Source organism: Nomascus leucogenys, chromosome 12 (assembly GCF_006542625.1).
Source record: "Nomascus leucogenys isolate Asia chromosome 12, Asia_NLE_v1, whole genome shotgun sequence".
NCBI classification, from domain to species: domain Eukaryota; kingdom Metazoa; phylum Chordata; class Mammalia; order Primates; family Hylobatidae; genus Nomascus; species Nomascus leucogenys.
Genome location: NC_044392.1, coordinates 6,536,238 through 6,555,239, shown reverse-complemented (window position 1 = coordinate 6,555,239; position 19,002 = coordinate 6,536,238). Strand labels below are relative to the sequence as shown.

Below are 19,002 nucleotides of genomic sequence, written 5' to 3'. Positions count from 1 at the left end.
TGACGCGGAAGCGGGCAAGGGGCGGGGCCGCCCCGGGAGACCGCCCCGGGGGCGGAGCTTCCGCGCCCCTTCCTGCTCCGCCCCTCGCGTCGCGGCCCCGCCCCCGCGGCCGCTGCGCGCCGGACGGGGCCCACGGAGGGGTCAGAGGCCTGGGGACACCGCCTCAAGGCTGCGGCGGCGACGAGCTCCGAGCGGGACACTGAACGGCCCGTATGCGCAAGATAAGCACGGACTGAACCAGGTACACGCACCTGCCGGGGACGCACTGACCGAGGTGCGGACGGCGGTACCAGCACAGGTAAAGCCGCGAACACTCGGACCTAAGAACTTGACAGGTACGCCCTGCCCGATGAAGCTACGTACGGCCAGGTGCGCATCGAGTGAATCAGGTACACGGAGGTTGGTCCACGCACCTTGGAGGCAGGTGCATGGTTATAGACAGGTACATCCAGACAGGCACTTTTCAGATGGAGTCAGGCCCCCTCAAGACACACTGTGCTTGAAGCCGTCACACAGAGGTGAGCCACCCCCAGGGCCAGGTACACTGTTCCTGAAATCTGTACCTTACTAGGACCGAAAGGCAGGTTCAGTTAGCAGATGCACAATGACCGAGGCAGAAAACCAGGCAAAAGAGGGCCATTTACCCCAGTCACCACATGAGTGTCCACACAAGAATACTGTCACCTACACCGCAGAACTCACTGACCGCCCCCACTGGAGGAGCACCCTTGCTCCATGAAGATGCTTTTAGTTTCCCAGGTCAGACCTGATGCCTCGCATGAGCACAGCACTTTACAGTATCTACTCACGGGCTTACAGAGGTAATTATGCTGATGTTACCCTTGAGAAATTCTGCAAAGGCTAAACTGCCCCAGCTGGAAAGACTCGAACCAGGATGAAGAACTCCTGTTCTAGTGCTCCTATTATTTGCCATTTTGTGAACCACGGGTGACTGAGGGCAGAGGGGAGCCTGGCTTCGTGTGTGTGTGTGTGTGTGTGAGAGAGAGAGAGAGAGAGAAAACACAGAGCCCACACGCTGGAGGACAGAGCCACATGCTACTAGTGCTTACTATGTGCCAGCCCTTTGTTGCATTATCTCTACCTCATCATAGGCATGTATCCTATAAGTGCTAGTGTTATAATAAATACTTGTTTATTGTAAAAGCCACCATAGACACAACTGTACATGTGCAGCTTAAAGGATAATAGTAATAATAAAAAAGCCATGTATTCATCACCTAACTTAAAAAATAGACCAGTGCCAGTACCTTGAGGCCCTCTGGGTGCCGCCATCACGGCCTCCTGCCCACATCCTGAAGAACTAGTTTCCTGAACTTTAATTGTGCTGGTCATTCTCTTGCTTTTTCTTGTAGTTTTACCACCTCTGTATGCATCCCTAAGTGGGATATTGTGTAGTTTTGCTATTTTTTACTTTGTGTAAACGGAATCATGCCATAATTATGTGACTTCCTTTTTCATACAGCATTATATTTTTAAAAATCCATTTTGATTGCCTGCATACCTGTAATTTATTTTACTGCTGAATAGTGTCCCGTTTTATGAATATACGACTGACTGGTTACTTATTCATTCACCTGTTGTTGGACATCGTTTCTAGGATTTTTTTTCTATTACAAAGATTGTGCTTTGGATATTCTTGTATGTATCTTAATGAAATTGTACAGTGGAGGAAATGGATGTTCAGAGATTCAGAAAGGTGAAGTCACTTGCTCAGGTTCTGGGCTGGTGGAGCTGGAACTCATGTAGCTCTCTCCAAGGCAGTCCATCTCCCCATCCACACATGCTTGTTCGGGAGGCCACCAAAGACCCCAGGGAGGCGGGCGTGTGCGTCTCTAGCTGGACCCTGAGGCTGTTCCTCTGGGCTTGCTTGCTCCTACCTAGTGGTGTTCCTGCTTTGTTGCCTGGTCATCTTTGAAGACCCCAAAGTGTCCCCTTCTCTGTGCTCCCCAGGCACAGCAGCTCTAGGGGCTTGGCAACCCAAGGAGAGAGGAAACACAAGGCCCCCTGCTGCGTGCCAGCTCACATCCCATGCTGGGCACCTCACATGCTTGCTGTCACTCCAGCTGAGTGCGGTTCCGGCCGCACCCCTAACCTCACAACAGCCCCTTTTACAGATGAGAAGAGCTCAGTTATGTTAAGCATTTATTCGCTATAGCAACTACCTTTAAGATAGTAAAAACATTAAGTGATGTGTCCAGGTTAATAATGATAATGACAATACTAATCAATCACAGAGATAATGCCTCCCATTTATAGAGTGCTCACTGGGGGGCAGGTACCAGCCAGCGCCTTGCAGACACTTTCGGGCCTCTGCTCTGCTTCTTCCTTGGCTTGGAGTGCCCTTCCCTCTCTCCCACCCAGCTGCTTCCTGGCCAGTTCCATTTATCTTTTGGATGATGTCACCGCCTCTGTGAGGCCAGCCAAGACTCTTTTGATGCTGGTTGTACCCTCCTAAGTGTCCCCACAACACCCTGCCTACGTCCCAACATGTTAGATTGTCTTTGCCAGCCTGAGACCTCCTCTGGAGCTACAACAAGACCAGACTCTGCTCCTGCTCCCAGACCCTCTGCTGCCCAGCCCTGTGCCAGTAGGAGCCAGCAGGACTAGGCGATGAGTCATGCTGCTCCCTGCCCTCCCAGAGAGAGCCACAGTCTCGCTGTCTTCCGGCTCATGCTACTTCCCAAGAAGCTGACTCTGTTCTACAGAACCCCGGGCTTCTTCGGGGAACCCCTGCTCCATTTACAGCTAGATTTTGCAAGCTTTGGCCCTAATCCCCAGGAGTTCTCCGATGCCGAGCCCACACAAACCCCTCTGCCTCTCGTATGCCTGTCTTGGCAGCTGGGCTGGCTAATTTCCTTCCTGGAGCCTGCCTGGCCTCCCACCATCTATCTGCCTGTGCCCAGCCAGCCTAGGTGGGGTCTGCAAAGCTTGCGGACTGGTCACTGCCTGAGGGTCATGTGGGGTTGGGAGATGAGGTTGGAGAGGGAAAGGTCCCAGGAATGACCCTGGCTTTCAGTTGCTTCACTGGGCAGCTCAGCCTGGGGAGGACCCGGGAACTGGGCTACCTCTGTAGAAAGGCTGGGCAGGCTGCCCTCAAGCCTTAATGGAGTGGCTGCTGAGGTGATGTTTAAATTCAACAAGACCTCCTAGAAGTGAAGAAAGGACCAGATGCCTCCCATGTTTGAGACTCCTGGTATATTTCTTTTTATTTTTTATTTTTGAGACTGAGTCTGGCTGTGTCGCAGTGGCGCGTCTGGAGTGCAGTGGCGCGATCTCGGCTCACTGCAAGCTCCGCCTCCCGGGTTCACGCCATTCTCCTGCTTCAGCCTCCCGAGTAGCTGGGACTACAGGCACCTGCCAACATGTCTGGATAACTTTTTTGTATTTTTAATAGAGACGGGGTTTCACCGTGTTAGCCGGGATGGTCTTGATCTCTTGACCTCCTGATCCACCTGCCTCGGCCTCCCAAAGTGCTGGGATTACAGGCATGAGCCACCGCTTCCGGCCAGACTCCTGGTATATTTCAAAAAGACATGTCACAGCAGGGCTACAAAAATCAGTGTATGTTTTAAACGGTAACTGAACAAATTAACTCTTTTAAAATCATGCACTCAAATGTGGTGCAATATATTTGGACTATTGACAAGATAATTGGAGAACTTGTATTAAAAATACATTATTTCCTTGGAGAGATGGCTGTTTTTAGGGCTGGGACAGGGAAAAGATGAGCCGGGAGTGTGTTGTGGTGCCAGGGTGTTAGGAAGCGCTCAAAACACAAAAGGATGGGAGTGTGTCAAAGGGATCCAGGAGCTAGAAGAGCTCCCTATGGCCAAAGCTGGAGCAACTGAGCAAGGGAATAAATAATAGGATAATATTGAATTATAACGCAAAGAATAAAATAAATATTTATGCTGATATAAATAATTTTTTTGTTTTCAGAGCCAGGGTCTTGCTCTGTCGCCCAGGCTTGAGTGCACTGCCGTGATCATAGCTCACTGTAACCTTGAACTCCTAGGCTTTAACGATCCTCCTGCTTCAGCCTTCTGAGTAGCTAGGACTACAGTTGTGCACCACTATGCCTGGCAAATTTTTAAAATTTTTTTGTAGAGATGGGGATCTCATTGTGTTGCCCAAGCTGGTCTTGAACTCCTGGCCTGAAACAGTCCTCCACCTTGGTCCCCCAAAGTGCTGGGATTACAGGCATGAGCCACCATACCCAGCCCTGATGTAAATAAATTGTTGAATGAATAACCTACTGGGGGAGAAGAGGCAAGTCTTCCTTACAGAAGAATTTCCAATAATCAATGCAGATTCTTTCTCCTCTAGGAGGTGGAGCTTAATTATTCCTTTCCCTTCCCTTTCCTGTACACTGGACTCAAGACTTGCTTCTAAATAATAGAGTAGGGAAAGAGAAGAATAGTAACTATACAATGGAGAAACCTGCAGACACCACTTTAACCAAGGGCTCAAGGTTAACATCACCAGTGATAAGTCTAGTGGCTATCATGTAGCTAACCCTGCCCCCTCCACACCATGCCGTATGACCAGAAGGATACTTCACCTCTGTGCTATTCTTTCTAAAGCTCCATAACCCTGGAGAAAAAAATCAGACAAACCCAAATTAAAGGACATTCTGCAAAATACCTGACTAGGACTCCTCTAAACTGTCAAGGTTGTAAGAAGCACAGAAATAATTAAAGCATTGTGAAAAAAGAAAAAAGTCAAAATCAAAAGCACAGAAAGACAGCAACAGCCACGGACCAGAGGACACCGGACATGCTGCCTAGATGCAGGATGCCACTCTAGGTCATGTCGTGGAGCAGAGAGAGCAGGAACAGAGAGGCTGGTGAAATCCAAATAAGGTCTGCAGTTATGTTACTAATGATGGACCAATGTGGGATTTTTGAGTTTTGAGAAATGTACCAGGGTGGTGTAAGATAACATTAGGGGAAACTGAAACTGGAGGTTGGGTATTCGGGAACTCTCTGTACTATCTTCGCAACTCTTCTGTAAACCTAAAGTTAATTCCAAAATTCAGAAGTTAGGCTGAGGCAGTCACATCACCTGAGGTCAGGAGACCAGCCTGACCAACATGGTGAAACCCCTTCTCTACTAAAAATACACAAATTAGCCGGGCATGGTGGTGGACACCTGTAATCCCAGCTACTTGGGAGGCTGAGGCAGGAGAATCACTTGAACTGGGGAGGCAGGGATTGCAGTGAGCTGAGATCGCACCACTGCACTCCAGCCTGGGCAACAGAGCGAGATTCCATCTCAAGCAAAAAACAAACAAACAAACTAAAAAACCCCCAAAAACCCCAAATTCAGAAGTTTATTTGGTAACTATATATGTGTATATATATAACTATATATGTATATATGTATGTGTATATATATAACTATATATGTGTATATGTATATGTATATATGTATATATAACTGTATGTATATATGTATATGTATATATGTATATGTATATATGTATATATGCATACATATATGTATATATGTATATGTATATATGTATATATGTATATATGTATATGTATATATGTATATGTATATATGTATATGTATATATGTATATGTATATATGTATATGTATATATGTATATGTATATGTATATATGTATATGTATATATGTATATGTATATATGTATATATGTATATATGTATATGTATATATGTATATATGTATATATATATATAGTTACCAAGAGAAATGTACCAGGGTGGTGTAAGATAACATTAGGGGAAACTGATACTGGAGGTCAGGTATTCGGGAACTCTCTGTACTATCTTCACAACTCTTCTGCAAACCTAAAGTTAATTCCAAAATTCAGAAGATATATATATATATATTTACCATATATATATATAATTTTATGGGCCTTACAGCTGGTGTGTTTTGGTGTTTTGGTGATAGGCCGACCATCTCTGTTCAGTTCTATTGGTCTGTATCCTGTGACTGGGTACAATCCTATTTGGAGATAGCATCTGGAGTCCAAACTTGAGCCTTTTTGGCTATGGAGCCCTGGCCAGCTCCTGTCTCTCTTCTCTCTCAACCAATCCCTATGCTGCTACCCCTCCTCTCTGTTTCTGAACCCTCAAATCAGACTGCTAGAGCTAGGAGGTCTCGTGGAGATTGATTAGCCTAAATCCTTTGTTTCTTTTTCTTTTTTTTTTTTTTGAGATGGAGTCTCACTCTGTTGCCCAAGCTGGAATGGAGTGGCACGATCTCAGCTCACTGCAAGCTCCACCTCCCGGGTTCAAGCAATTCTCATGCCTCAGCTCCCCATGTAGCTGGGACTACAGGTGTGTGCCACCACACCTGGCTACTTTTTGTATTTTTTTAGTAGAGACGGGGTTTCACTATGTTGGCCAGGCTGGTCTCAAACTCCTGACCTCAAGTGATCCGCTGGCCTCCACCTCCCAAAGTGCTGGGATTATAAACGTGAGCCACCACACCTGGCCTTGAATCTTTTGTTTCATAGATGAGGAGACTGGGAGAGAAAGAGGAAAGGGACTTGCCCCTGGCCACGTACCGAGTTAATTTGGACAGAGCCAAGAATGGGACTAGCCAGGCTTTCTCTATCCCGGGATCTCTGGCCCCATTTGCCACAGAGATGTGGGTCAGACCCACACAGCTCTGAAGTATTGGTGACTCACTTGGGGACCTGATTAGGGCAATGCTAAATTCAAAGGAAGGGCTGAATCCCAAGTATTAGTTGGAAAGAATAGTTTGGAGTGGAAATTTCTGCTTTGATCTCACTGCGCATGCCCTTAACAGGTGAATCTCACCGGCTTTAAAGGTCCAGGAAGAGGCATGGCCTGAAAGTGGATAAAAGATTGAGTCTGTCTCTGCCCCCTACTTCTACCCCCAGAGGTATTGCAGTAAAGGGGCAGAGAAGATTCTGCAAAGCCCTGAGCATGTGAAGAGGGGTTGGGTCCCCAGTTTTGGGGTTGAACACTCCCTAATATGCACTGGGGACACCACTCTGGTGATAAACTCAAAGCTGCTGGAGAACCCCTTAGCCTTTCCTGAAGCCTAGAGAGTAGGGGATGGGGCTGAGGTGGCCCTGCCGCTGAGGCTGCTATGTGGACATTCATGCCTTCTGGCCTAGGAGGGGGAAGTGCCTCCCTCGCTGTGTTTCCATAATGACTGGGATGATCTGTGCCACCATTGTCTCCCCACCTGACTGTGGCTCCTTGAGGACGGCCCCGAGTCTCACTGTCCTCTGCATTCCCAGCACAGGACCTGGGACGGATGTTGGTAAATGTTTGCTGAGTCAATGCACACATGAGCTGAAGTAGTTCCAGTTATGTTTTGCTGTGTACATGTTCTGTTGTACCCTCTTTGCCATGTCCAGCTCGTGGATCTCCCCTTGCATCTGAAAAAAGCGGTCACGGGGAAGTCGGCTGGAAGGGAGCTCAAGGCTCACCTGGGGTCTCCAGCTGAGCCATCTGTGAACTTTCAGATGGGAGTGGGGAACTAGAAGCTAAACGTAGATGAACTTGCAACCAGGGCAGATCTAACCGGAGTCAGGAGCTTGCAGTGGCTGGGCTGACATCAGCTCATGTGGTCAGTGTGGCCACCCACAGATGGGGTGGTCGTAGTGGGCACCTCACAAGATATGGGGATCACTAATGCGCAGTTCACATGGTGGTCATCTGTTCTGATGGCAGTTAGAGATACCACTGGCCAATAAACATGCCGTAGGAGACTTGCTGGTGCTGGTTGTCTCTCCCGCCCCCTTTGCTGGATTCTCCGTTCCTAAAGGTATCGGAAATTTCTCAGCCATGTAATCTGGTCAGAAAGGACCCTATTCCAGCGGTGGGGCCTAACTGCCTTAAGCAAATCAGAATATTTCTTTCTTTTTCTTTTTTTCTTTTTTTTTTTTTTTTTTTTTTTGAGTTGGAGTCTCACTCTGTTGCCCAGGCTGGAGTGCAATGACTCTATCTCGGCTTACTGCAACCTCCGCCTCCCGGGTTCAAGCAATTTTCCTGCCTCAGCCTCCCGAGTAGCAGGGATTACAGGCACCTGCCACCATGCCCGGCTAATTTTTGTATTTTTAGTAGAGATGGGGTTTCACCATATTGGCCAGGCTGGTCTCCTGGCCAGATTGGTCTCGAATTCCTGATCTCGTGATCCTGCCTGCCTGAGCCTCCCAAAGTGCTGGGATTATAGGCGTGAGCCACTGTGCCTGTCCCGCAAATCAGAATATTTCTTAGTTTTTTTTTTTTTTTTTTTTTTAGTGAGATGGGATCTCACTCTGTCACCCAGGCTGGAGTGCAGTAGCATGATCTCGGCTCACTGAAGCCTCTGCCTCCCAGGCTCAAATGATCCTCCCACCTCAGCCTCCTGAGTAGCTGGGATCACAGGTGCATGCCACCACAACCGGCCATTTTTTGTATTTTTAGTAGAGATGGGGTTTCCCCATGTTGCCCAGGCTGGTCTTGAACTCCTGAGCTCAGGCAATCCACCCATCTCGGCCTCTCAAAGTGCTGGGATTACAGGAATAAGCCACTGCACCCAGCCCAATCAGAATATTTCATCCTTCAGGCTACAGTAATTGGTCAGAAAAAGGTATAGTTCCCAAATCAGGCCAAACGGAGTGAATGAGTCTCAATTCTGAGTCTTTTCTTTGAGCTAACTGGGAAACCAACTATTTCCTGCTAATTACAAGGGAGAAAAGCAAGTATTGCCAGGAGCTTCTGGCAGCCACCTTGTTACACATCATAGGAGATAGAGCCAAGAGATTGAAAGAAAATAGGTTCTTGGTAACAGCTGCTGGATCAAGCCTTACCTAAAGCTACCCGTGGTTCTAGGCTTGTTGGTTATCTAAGCCCACAAGTTCTGTCACAACCAAAGATATCCCTTTCAATGGTAATAATGATTACTTAATTACTAAGTATATAATAATTACCTAAATACAGCTTAGGAGATAAAATCTTAGAAAATATGAGATCTGTTTGGCAATAATAAAACACTCATAGTGAAAAGGTCAGCAGAATGCTGAATCAGCTCAAGCTCAGCTACCTCACACATGACAAATATAAGACCTAGAGAGGTCATGAGACTTGTTCAAGGTTTTACAGCTGCTTAGCAGGGCCTCCTGACCCACAGTCCACTAATTCTTAATTGTTTTTCTTTTCTTTTTTTGAGACAGGGTCTCACTCTGTCACCCAGGCCGTAGTGCAGTGACGTGATCTTGGCTCACTGCAACCTCCGCCTCCCAGGTTCAAGCGATTCTCTCGCCTCAGCCTCCCGTGTAGCTGGGATTACAAGCGTGTGCCACCATGCCCAGCTAAATTTTATATTTTTTTGTAGAGATGGAGTTTCACCGTGTTGTCCAGGCTGGTCTCGAACTCCTGGACTCAAGTGAGCCACCCACCTCGGCCTCCCGAAGTGCTGGGATTACAGGCATAAGCCACCATGCCTGGCCTGATTCTTAATGTTTAATGGTAATTAGAATGCTTGAATTTCTGTGCATTCCCAGTGAAATCATCACTACATGTTTTCTCTCTTGTCTTGCCTATCTTTCCGAGAGGCAGAGAAGGAATGATAATATTTGTCTTTATTTTGTAAACAGGGAGGTAGAAATCCAGAGAGGCTTAAGGATTTGCCAGAGATTACAGCAGGGTAGTGGTGAAGCTGGTCCTAGGAGCCACATGTGCTGAATGCCATTTAGGGTTCAGCCCCTCCATCCCACCCCTTATGCCAGCCACCTCTGCTTCCATGAGAGCAGGAGTGAAGATTAGGGGTAGGGTGGGGACCTTTCCTGGCCTTGCTTCTTAGTGGCCAAGTGATTAAAGAGGACATTGCCTTGTACAGGCCAAAGAAGTAATTATGGGCCTTGAGAGATAGGTCCTTCCCCCCCAACCTTAGGAAAACCAAGGTTATGAGGCTCAGAGAAAACAGGGTATTTCTATTGCCAGAGCCTGCAAAAGGGAGGCCAACCTAGAGAGCTGGAAGGCTGTATGCATGGGATTCTGGCCTCACAATCCCTGCGACCCCAGCTCTGACACCTACCCTCTCCTGCCCACAAAGCCTTCTATGGCTCCCCAACCTTTTCAGCAGCCACAGGGCTGATGTGTTTGGCTGCACAGGTGTTGCAGTGAACAATTTTGGATTCTGATCTGTATGGCGCCTCTGGAGTTGTGCAGTTCACAGCTTGCACAACTGTACACGGCAGACCTAGGTTGCCTTTCTCAATGTTTGGACATTCAGATCATTTTCGCAGCAATCAATGACCTTACAAACCCGTTTTAAAAATAAATTCATTTCATCATTTTTACAAGATATAGAAGATATGTTGAGAAAATTTATTTTATTTTAGATCAGTCTGATCCCAAGGATTGTATTAGAAAGTGTATATGTAAAAAGATGCATTATTTTTAAAGGCTACTTTTGACGATTTTCTACTTAATAAAGCGATGCCTACTGTTTAATAGAATTTATATCTGTCAGAGGAGTTTTAGGGAAAAAAGAATTTAATTTTACGAGGAAAAGCAAGGTTTACAGACTAATAAAAATAAGTTGTGAGGCTCGATTTGGGAACTGAATGTTTACTGAAATTATTATTGTAGATTGAAATTTAACTACATGCTATGAATTACAAAAATAAATATACTTTCAGGCCGGGTGTGGTGGCTCACGCCTGTAATCCCAGCACTTTGGGAGCCTGAGGCAGGTAGATCACTTGAGGTCAGCAGTTTGAGACCAGCCTGGCCAACATGGTGAAACCCCATCTCTACTAAAAATACAAAAACTAGCTGGGCATGGTGGCTCATGCCTGTAATCCCAGCTACTCGGGAGGCTGAGGAGAATCACTTGAACCCGGGAGGCGGAGGTTGCAGTGAGCTGAGATCGTGCCATTGCACTCTAACCTGGGTAACAGAGCAGGACTTCGTCTCAAAAAACAAACAAATCAACAAAAACAAAAATAAATATAAACAAAAATAAAACATGGTGGTTTAGAATGTTTGCATCTTATACTTCATTCTTGTGATTTATTTAGTTATTTTAAAAACAAACTTTGTGCTTGGTTTCTAAATGAAGAGAGAAGATATCACCTCCTCAAACAACCCATTTCAGCTATGAATAGCTGTTATTTCCAAAAGATGAAAAGCTAAAATGACTACATTTTCTCTTAAAATGTTCATTTTTGAAGTTCTAGATTTTTTTTTTTTTTTTGGTCGGGTGCGGTGGCTCATGCCTGTAATCCCAGCACTTTGGGAGGCTGAGGTGTGCAGATCACCTGAGGTTGGGAGTTCAAGACCAGCCTGACCAACATGAAGAAACCCTGTCTCTACTAAAAATACAAAATTAGCCAGGTGTGGTGGCACATGCCTCTAATCCCAGCTACTTCGGAGGCTGAGGCAGGAGAATCGCTTGAACCTGGGAGGCGGAGGTTGCAGTGAGCTAAGATCGTGCCACTGCACTCCAGCCTGGGCAACAAGAGTGAGACTCCATCTCAAAAAAAAAAAAAATTTTTTTGAACAGGTGATCCATTAACAATGTAGAGTTCAAAAGGTGCAGGGATGTTTATGGTAGAAACAGGATCCCTTTTCACTGGTCCTGGTCCTTAAAGTGGCTCTGCTATCTAGGAACAAGCAAAAAACAAACATAGCAGTTTCTTATGTCTCTTCTCAGATGGAATCTATGCGTCCAGGAGCAAATGTTTGCACATATATATTCGGCTTTGTTTCTTTCTTTTTCTTATTTCTAAGGATATCTTGCTCCAGATTTTTTTCTCTCTTTTCCTTTTTTGTTCTTATTTCTGAGGTGTTGCTCTTTATTTTTATATAAACGAAGCTCTTTCTATAACCAGCTGCACCTTGCTTTTCTCACTTAAAAATAAACCTTTGAGATAATTCCAATCAGTACATGTTAAGCTGCCTCGTTACTGTTAACAGCTGACAAACATTCCATTGGAAGAATGTACCATAATTTATTTAGGCAGGTTTTGACTGATTAAACATTTTGTTTTATTCCACTCTTTTTTTTTTTTTTTTTTTTTTTGAGATAGGGTCTTCTGTCACCCAGGCTGGAGTGCAGTGGTGTGATCTTGGCTCACTGCAGCCTAACCTCCCAGGCTCAAGCCATTCTCCCACCTCAGCCTCCCGAGTAGCTGGGACTACAGGCATGCACCACCATGCCCAGCTAATAATTTTTTTTTTTTTTAAGATAGAGTCTTGCTCAGTTGCCCATGCCAGAGTGCCATGGCGTGATCTCGGCTCACTGCAACCTCTGCCTCCCTAGTTCAAGTGATTCTCCTGTCTCAGCCTCCTGAGTAGCTGGGATTACAGGTACCCACCACCACACCCTGCTAACTTTTGTATTTTTACAAAAAAAAAAATAAAAAGTTCGGCCTCCCAAACTAAAAAGACAGGATTTCACCATATTGGCCAGGCTGGTCTTGAACTCCTGATCTCAAGTGACCCACCGGCCTCAGCCTTCCAAAGTGTTAAGATTACAGGCATGAGCCACCGCTCCCAGCCCTGGCTAATTTTTGTATTTTTTGTTGAGACGGTTTCGCCCTGTTGCCCAGGCTGATCTCCAACTTTTGGGCTCAAGTGATCCTCCTGCCTTGGCCTCCCAAACTGCTAGGATTACAGGCGTGAGCCACCACACCCAGCCTCTCGTTACTGTTAACAGCTGAAAAATATTCCACTGGAAGGATGTACTATAGTTTATTTAGGCAGTTTTTGGCTGATAAACATTTAGGTTTTTTCCAGTCTTTACTATCACAAACAATACTGCAACGTATGCCTCCGTCTGTGTATCACTTTGCAACTGTGCAAATACGTAGCAGGGTAAATTCCTCTTGCTGAGTTAGAGTTTGTTGATTTGGTAGGGCTGCCATCACAAAGTACAAACTGGGTGGCTTAAGCAACAAATCTATTGTCTCAGTTCTGCAGGCTGGGAACCCAAGGTCAAGATGTTGGCAGAATTGGTTCCTTCCGAGGGCTGTAAGGAAGAACCTGTTCCATGCCTCTCCCACAGCTTCTGGTGGTTTGCTGGCATTCGTTGGCATTCTTTGGCTTGGAGAAACATCACCCCAATATTTACCTTGATGTTCACATGGTGTTTTTCCTGTGTATATGTCTATGTCCAAATTTCCTGTTCTCATAAGGACTCATCATATTGTATGACCTCATCTGAATGAATTACATCTGCAATGACCCTATTTCTAAATAAGGTCACATTCTGAGGTACTGGGGCTTAGGACCTGAACATACGAATTTTTGGGGATCCAATTCAGCCTATAACAGAGGGTATATAACCATTTACTTTTAGAAAAATATTGCTAAATACCCTCTTCATAGAAATTGTACCATCATCTGGGTGCAGTGGTTTATGCCTGCAATCCTAGCACTTCGGGTGGCTGAGGTGTGTAGATTGCTTGAGCCCATGAGTTCAAGACCAGCCTGGGCAACATGGTGAAATGCTGTCTCTACGAAAAAAGAAAAAAAAAAAAAAAAGCTGGGTGTGGTGATGTACATCTGTAGTCCCCGCTACTTGAGAGGCTGAGGTGGAAGGATCGATTGAGCCCGGGAGGCGGAGGCTGTAGTGAACCATCATCACACCACTGCACTGCAGGCTGAGTGACAGAGTGAGACCAAGAAGAAAGAAATTGTACCGTTACCTTCCCAACAGCCTTGCCAACACAGTGGCCATCACACATTTTGATTTTTGCCAGGCTGGTAGGTGGAAAATGGTGTCTCATTGTATTCCAACATGCATTCCATTTATAAGTGTGGATGAGAGTTCTCTTATATATTTAAGACCAATTTGCCTTGTTTTTGCATCCAGTTGTTTACATCATTTGCTTCTTTTTCTTTCTTTCTTTTTTTTTTTTTTTTTTTTTCCGAGACGGAGTCTCGCTCTGTCGCCTGGTCTGGAGAGCAATGGCGTGATCTTGGCTCACTGCAACCTCCGCCTCCTGGGTTCAAGCGATTCTCCTGCCTCAGCCTCCCGAGTAGCTGGGATTACAGGTGCCCATCAACACTTCCAGCTAATTTTTTGTATTTTTAGTAGAGACGGAGTTTTCCTAAGTTGGCCAGGCTGGTCTCGAACTCCTGACCTCGTGATCTGCCTCCCTCGGCCTCCCGAAGTGCTGGGATTACAGGCATGAGCCACTGTGTTTGGCCTCATTTGCTTATTTTTCCATTAAATTATTGGTCTTTTATCCTTATTGATTTGTAGAAGCTCTTTAAGTGTAAAAGAAATTATCTGTCTGTGATATGTTTCAGATGTTTCTTTTCCCTGTTAGTCAATTGTTATTTGACTTTGTATAAGAATTTCTTTTTTCTTTTTCCTTTTTTTTTGGAGACAGCGTCTTGCTGTGTTGCCCAGGCTGGAGTGCAGTGGTGTGGTTCCAGCTCACTGCAGCCTCAATCTCCTGGGCTTAACTGATCCTCCCACCTCAGCCTCCCAAGTAGCTGGGACTATAGGCACACACCACTAGGCCCAGCTAATTTTTGTATTTTTTGTAGAGATGGGGTTTCATCATGTTGTCCAGGCTGGTCTCAAACTCCTGGGCTCAAGCAATCTGCCCACCTCGGCTTCCCAAAGTGCTGGGATTACAGGTGTAAACCACCATTCTCACCTTTTGTTTTTTTTTTTTAACCAGGAAAAAATGTTCAATTTTTTTGTATACAAACATCATTTTCTTTTATGGTTTTGGGCTTTTCTGTGATATTTAAGAAGGTCTTTTCTTGCCGGGCACGGTGGCTCACACCTGTAATCTCAACACTTTGGGAGGCCAAGGCGAGTGAATCACCTGAGGTCAGGAGTTCAAGACCAGCCTGAGCAACATAGAGAAACCCCGTCTCTACTAAAAATACAAAATTAGCTGGGTGTGGTGGCGCATGCCTGTAATCCCTGCTACTCGGGAGGCTGAGGCAGGAGAATCACTTGAACCCGGGAGGTGGAGGTTGTGGTGAGCCGAGATCATACCATTGCACTTTAGCCTGGGCAACAAATGCGAATGTCCGTCTCAAAACAAACAAACAAATGAACAAAACCGAAGATCTTCTCTATGATTATGATACACATTCTCTTATTTTGTTAAATGCACTTACGGTTTCATTTTTATGTGTAATTTTGACCCATTGAAATTTATTTTGGCATAAGGTAAAAGGTAGGAACCCGGCTGGGCGCGGGGGCTCACGCCTGTAATCCCAGCACTTTGGGAGGCTGAGGCGGGTGGATCACGAGGTCAGGAGATTGAGACCATCCTGGCTAACATGGTGAAACCTCGTCTCTACTAAAAATACAAAAATTAGCCAGGCACGCTGGTGGGTGCCTGTAGTCCCAGCTACTTGGGAGGTTGTGGTATGAGAATTGCTTGTGCCTGGGAGGCAGAGGTTGCAGTGAGCCGAGATCTGACCACTGCACCCCAGCCTGGGTGACAGTAGCTGGGATTACAGGCACCCGCCACCATACCCAGCTGATTTTTGTATTTTTAGTAGAGACGGGGTTTCACCGTGTTGGCCAGGCTGGTCTCGAACTCCTGACCTCAGGTGATCCGCCTGCCTCGGCCTCCCAAAGTGCTGGGATTACAGGCATGAGCCACTGTGCCCGACCCCACGCTTCCTTTTAATTAGGAACATCACTTCCTTTACATGCCACAACCTACCTGAAGTTTTGACGCCAAACCCCCACTTTCGCTGAGCTGGTGAACACGCTCCTTTGAGTCACTCTTGAAGTTCTAAGTGTAACTTGGTCTGAAGCAGAGTCAAGGCCTGGGAGTGAAGGGAAGGACTTGTTGTCCCTTGGTTGTCTGTTCACCCCAATCATGGCTGAGGCATTTAATGTCCCTTTGTGAGTGGTCTCATATCTTCAGCCCTCCACTGCTTCTGAACCATGCATGGGACTTGGGGATCTATGAGGGGCCCAAGGAGTGCCATGTAGCACTTCTGCTTGTGAGGACAGCTCTGTTGGTGGGTCTACCGGCTCTATTCTAGGTCACATCAGAGATCGTCCCCTGAGAATAACCCATGCTGGCTAAAGCATCGGATTGGGTGCAGTCAGAATTGAGGTCAAATCCTGCAAAACCTGTTTTCCTCATCTGCAGAATGGGGAAGATGCTAACAATACCTCCCTCATCGAATCGGTGTGAAGAATTCAATGTCTTGGTGTTTGTAAAGGGCTTAGGATAGTGTCTGACATGTAGTCCATGGGCTGTCTTGATGCAGGTCATCGTCTCACCCTTGTTCATTATTGGATGCAGAAACCGAGGTCCCAGAGACACTGGCCGGCTGGGGCAAGATCACCGCTCATTCCTATCAACAGCTGGGTTAAAGGTGCAGAAGACATGCTTATTCGATCTGCAGGTGACCCAAAACTAGATGCAGTGGCTGGTATTTTAAATGACCAAACAAGAGCCCCAAATCCCCTAAAGCGGATGAGATGATGGACCAACCCCTCTATGGATGGATGTAAAATGGAAAGTTTTTGCATGAGAGAGATTTTGGCTGAAGTTTCATTGCACATTGAGATGGTTGCCCCAAATGATGGTGATCTCAGGCTGAGTCTGTAGAGGTACAGGTTGACGATGAGGGAGGTGATAGCTGGAGGGTTGCGCTCAACTCTGGTTGTCGTACATTTGGGAGAGACCAGAGTCCAGTTTTTGGAGGGTAAAGGATAGTGAGGAACTGGGGATACTGATCTTGCAGAAGAGAAGACTCAAAAGGGCAGAGGCAGGAACAGTGGTATAACCCTGCCTGGCTCCAAGGGCAGAACTGGCACCCATGGAGATAACAGGGGCCTGAGAACCAGCTCTGTGGCTATCAGAACTGTCCCACAGTGAATCAGAGTGCCTTCAGAGGTGGTGAGCTCCCCATCACCAATGGTATGCAAGCAGAGTGAGGAAAGGATTCCTGTTTCCAGCTCTCAGATGGTTTTATCAACAACAAAAAAACTAGACCCTACTGATAAAAATTTCTATTGGCTATATATACACATATAGTCAACAAATATGTAATCCATATTTCCCCTATTTTAAGGTTTATTTTATTTTATTTTTGAGACAGGGTCTCACTCTGTCACGCAGGCTAAAGTGTAGTGCAGGATCTTGGCTCACAGCAGCCTCTACCTCCCGGTTCAAGCCATTCTCCCACCTCAGCCTCCTGAGTAGCTGGAACTACAGGCGCCTGCCACTACACACCTGGCTAGGTTTTGTATTTTTTGTAGAGACCAGTTTTCGCCATGTTGCCCAGGCTGGTCTCAAGCTCTTGGGCTCAAGCAATCCGCCTGCCTCGGCCTCCCAAAGTGCTGGGATTACAAGTGTGAGTGAGCATACTTTAAGAAAATGAATATTATAGAAATTGGGACTAATTTACAATCAATGCATAGGTTTACTGTATCCTTCCTTCCTGAAAAGTTGTTATTTGAATCAAAATGAAGTATATGATTGAGCAGGTTTTTCTGGCAATCTGCTTTTCATCTTTCAATCTGTTTTTCACTTTTGTCATTAGAATGTAGTCTTGAATTTAAAAACAAAGTATCTAAATAAATAACAAATATTTTAAAAATCCAGCCTTCTTAGTGAAGCCACACTCAATCTATTGAATACATCTTCTGCTGACATTCCACCTTGTCGCCGCCGTCCTGGCCTGTGAAATAGAATGGAGACCGGCTATTAAACCAGTTTTTAGCAAATTCAGAGCAGCAGGTTCTTGGCTGGGGGAAAAAAAATTCCACTTATCAAGAGATGTTTATTCCTTCAAAGGATGAGAACCTACTTCTTCATAAAGAGAATTTGGAGGGAGCTTTTTGTTCTGCGGGGACAACATCTGGATTTGAATACATCCATGCTCAAAAGGAGATTTCTCATAATGGACCCAACTGAAAGCACTCAGAGTACAAGGACCGGTGAGCTTTCAAAAGGAGACACTTCGGGAGACTCGCCAGGGGCCCTCGTATCCCCGGCAGCGCGAGTTTTGGAGGTCAGTGGAGGGCTCTCGCATCATGCACGTAACTTTCATACTCAAAGACTTATCTTCATCCTCCATCCCTCACCCCCCTGCAGAAACTTGGGGCTTGAATTCATTTAAAAACATTTGTCGTTTCAGAAGCCTCCTTTTTATTATAAAGCTGCCAAGGAGATCTTAGAATGAAAGGCATTTTTACAGATGAGAAAGAAGGAAGCCAGGCCAAGGCCGGCCCGGCTCTCAGCCGTGGGTCTGTAAAGGTGACACGTGGGACATGGCCACCTGCAGACCCTGCAGGCGGCTGGGCGGAGGCACCCACAGGGACCTGGGTTTGAATCCCTGCTCTGCCAGTCATTTCCAGGGCGATCTTGGGGGAAGTTGTGTAACCTCTGGGCCCCGCGACGCCCTTTTCTGGAGCCTGGAGCTGGAACGAAGCCCCTTGGAACCCTGACATCAGAGGTGACGCTAGTCTTCGCAGGCAATGACTCGGCGGAATGTGATGCCACTCCCTAACCCGCGTCCGGGCTGGCAGGGTGTGTGCCGCCTCCCACCAGGTGGTCTGGCTGCTTTGATGGATCTCCTAACTTCTCTACACCCCAGAGCCCTCAGTGCTGGCCAGACCTTTACTCACTCCTGGGTGACAACCCCGGTCTCAGATAGCGGGTCCCACAGGCTGGCCTATGGCGCCCCCTGCTGGTGACTGCAGGGAGAAGGGTGCCCTAAGCCAAAGGAAGTCCTTCCTGGGGTCTAATCTCTACCTTTTGCATGATGAGGCAGCTGAGGTGGCTCGCTTTCTTCTCCACCCCAGAAAATAACGTCATATGGAGCCCAAGCAGTTATTTTTCTCTGCTAGGCCGGGCCATCGTAAGCCCCAAATGGAGGGGCCCCCTGGAATGAGCCCTATGCAGGCTTTCTATGGACAAGGGCCCTTCAGGGAGTAGGGCTGTGGTGAGGATGGGGTGCATGTGTGTGGGCTCTCACCTGGGTGTGGGGAGATCAGAGGGACCCCACAGGTCAGCGTTTGCAGATGAAAAAAT

General features: G+C 46.6%; 1 long non-coding RNA gene across 1 annotated transcript; it reads left to right on the top strand.

Moving 5' to 3' along the window:
• The first annotated feature begins 75 nt into the window (after window positions 1–75).
• On the top strand, window positions 76–18,797 carry LOC115837545. The gene is made up of 3 exons (XR_004032558.1): window positions 76–389; window positions 17,226–17,318; window positions 17,764–18,797. It is a non-coding gene; the product is annotated as an uncharacterized LOC115837545 (long non-coding RNA).
• The last annotated feature ends 205 nt before the right edge of the window (window positions 18,798–19,002 follow it).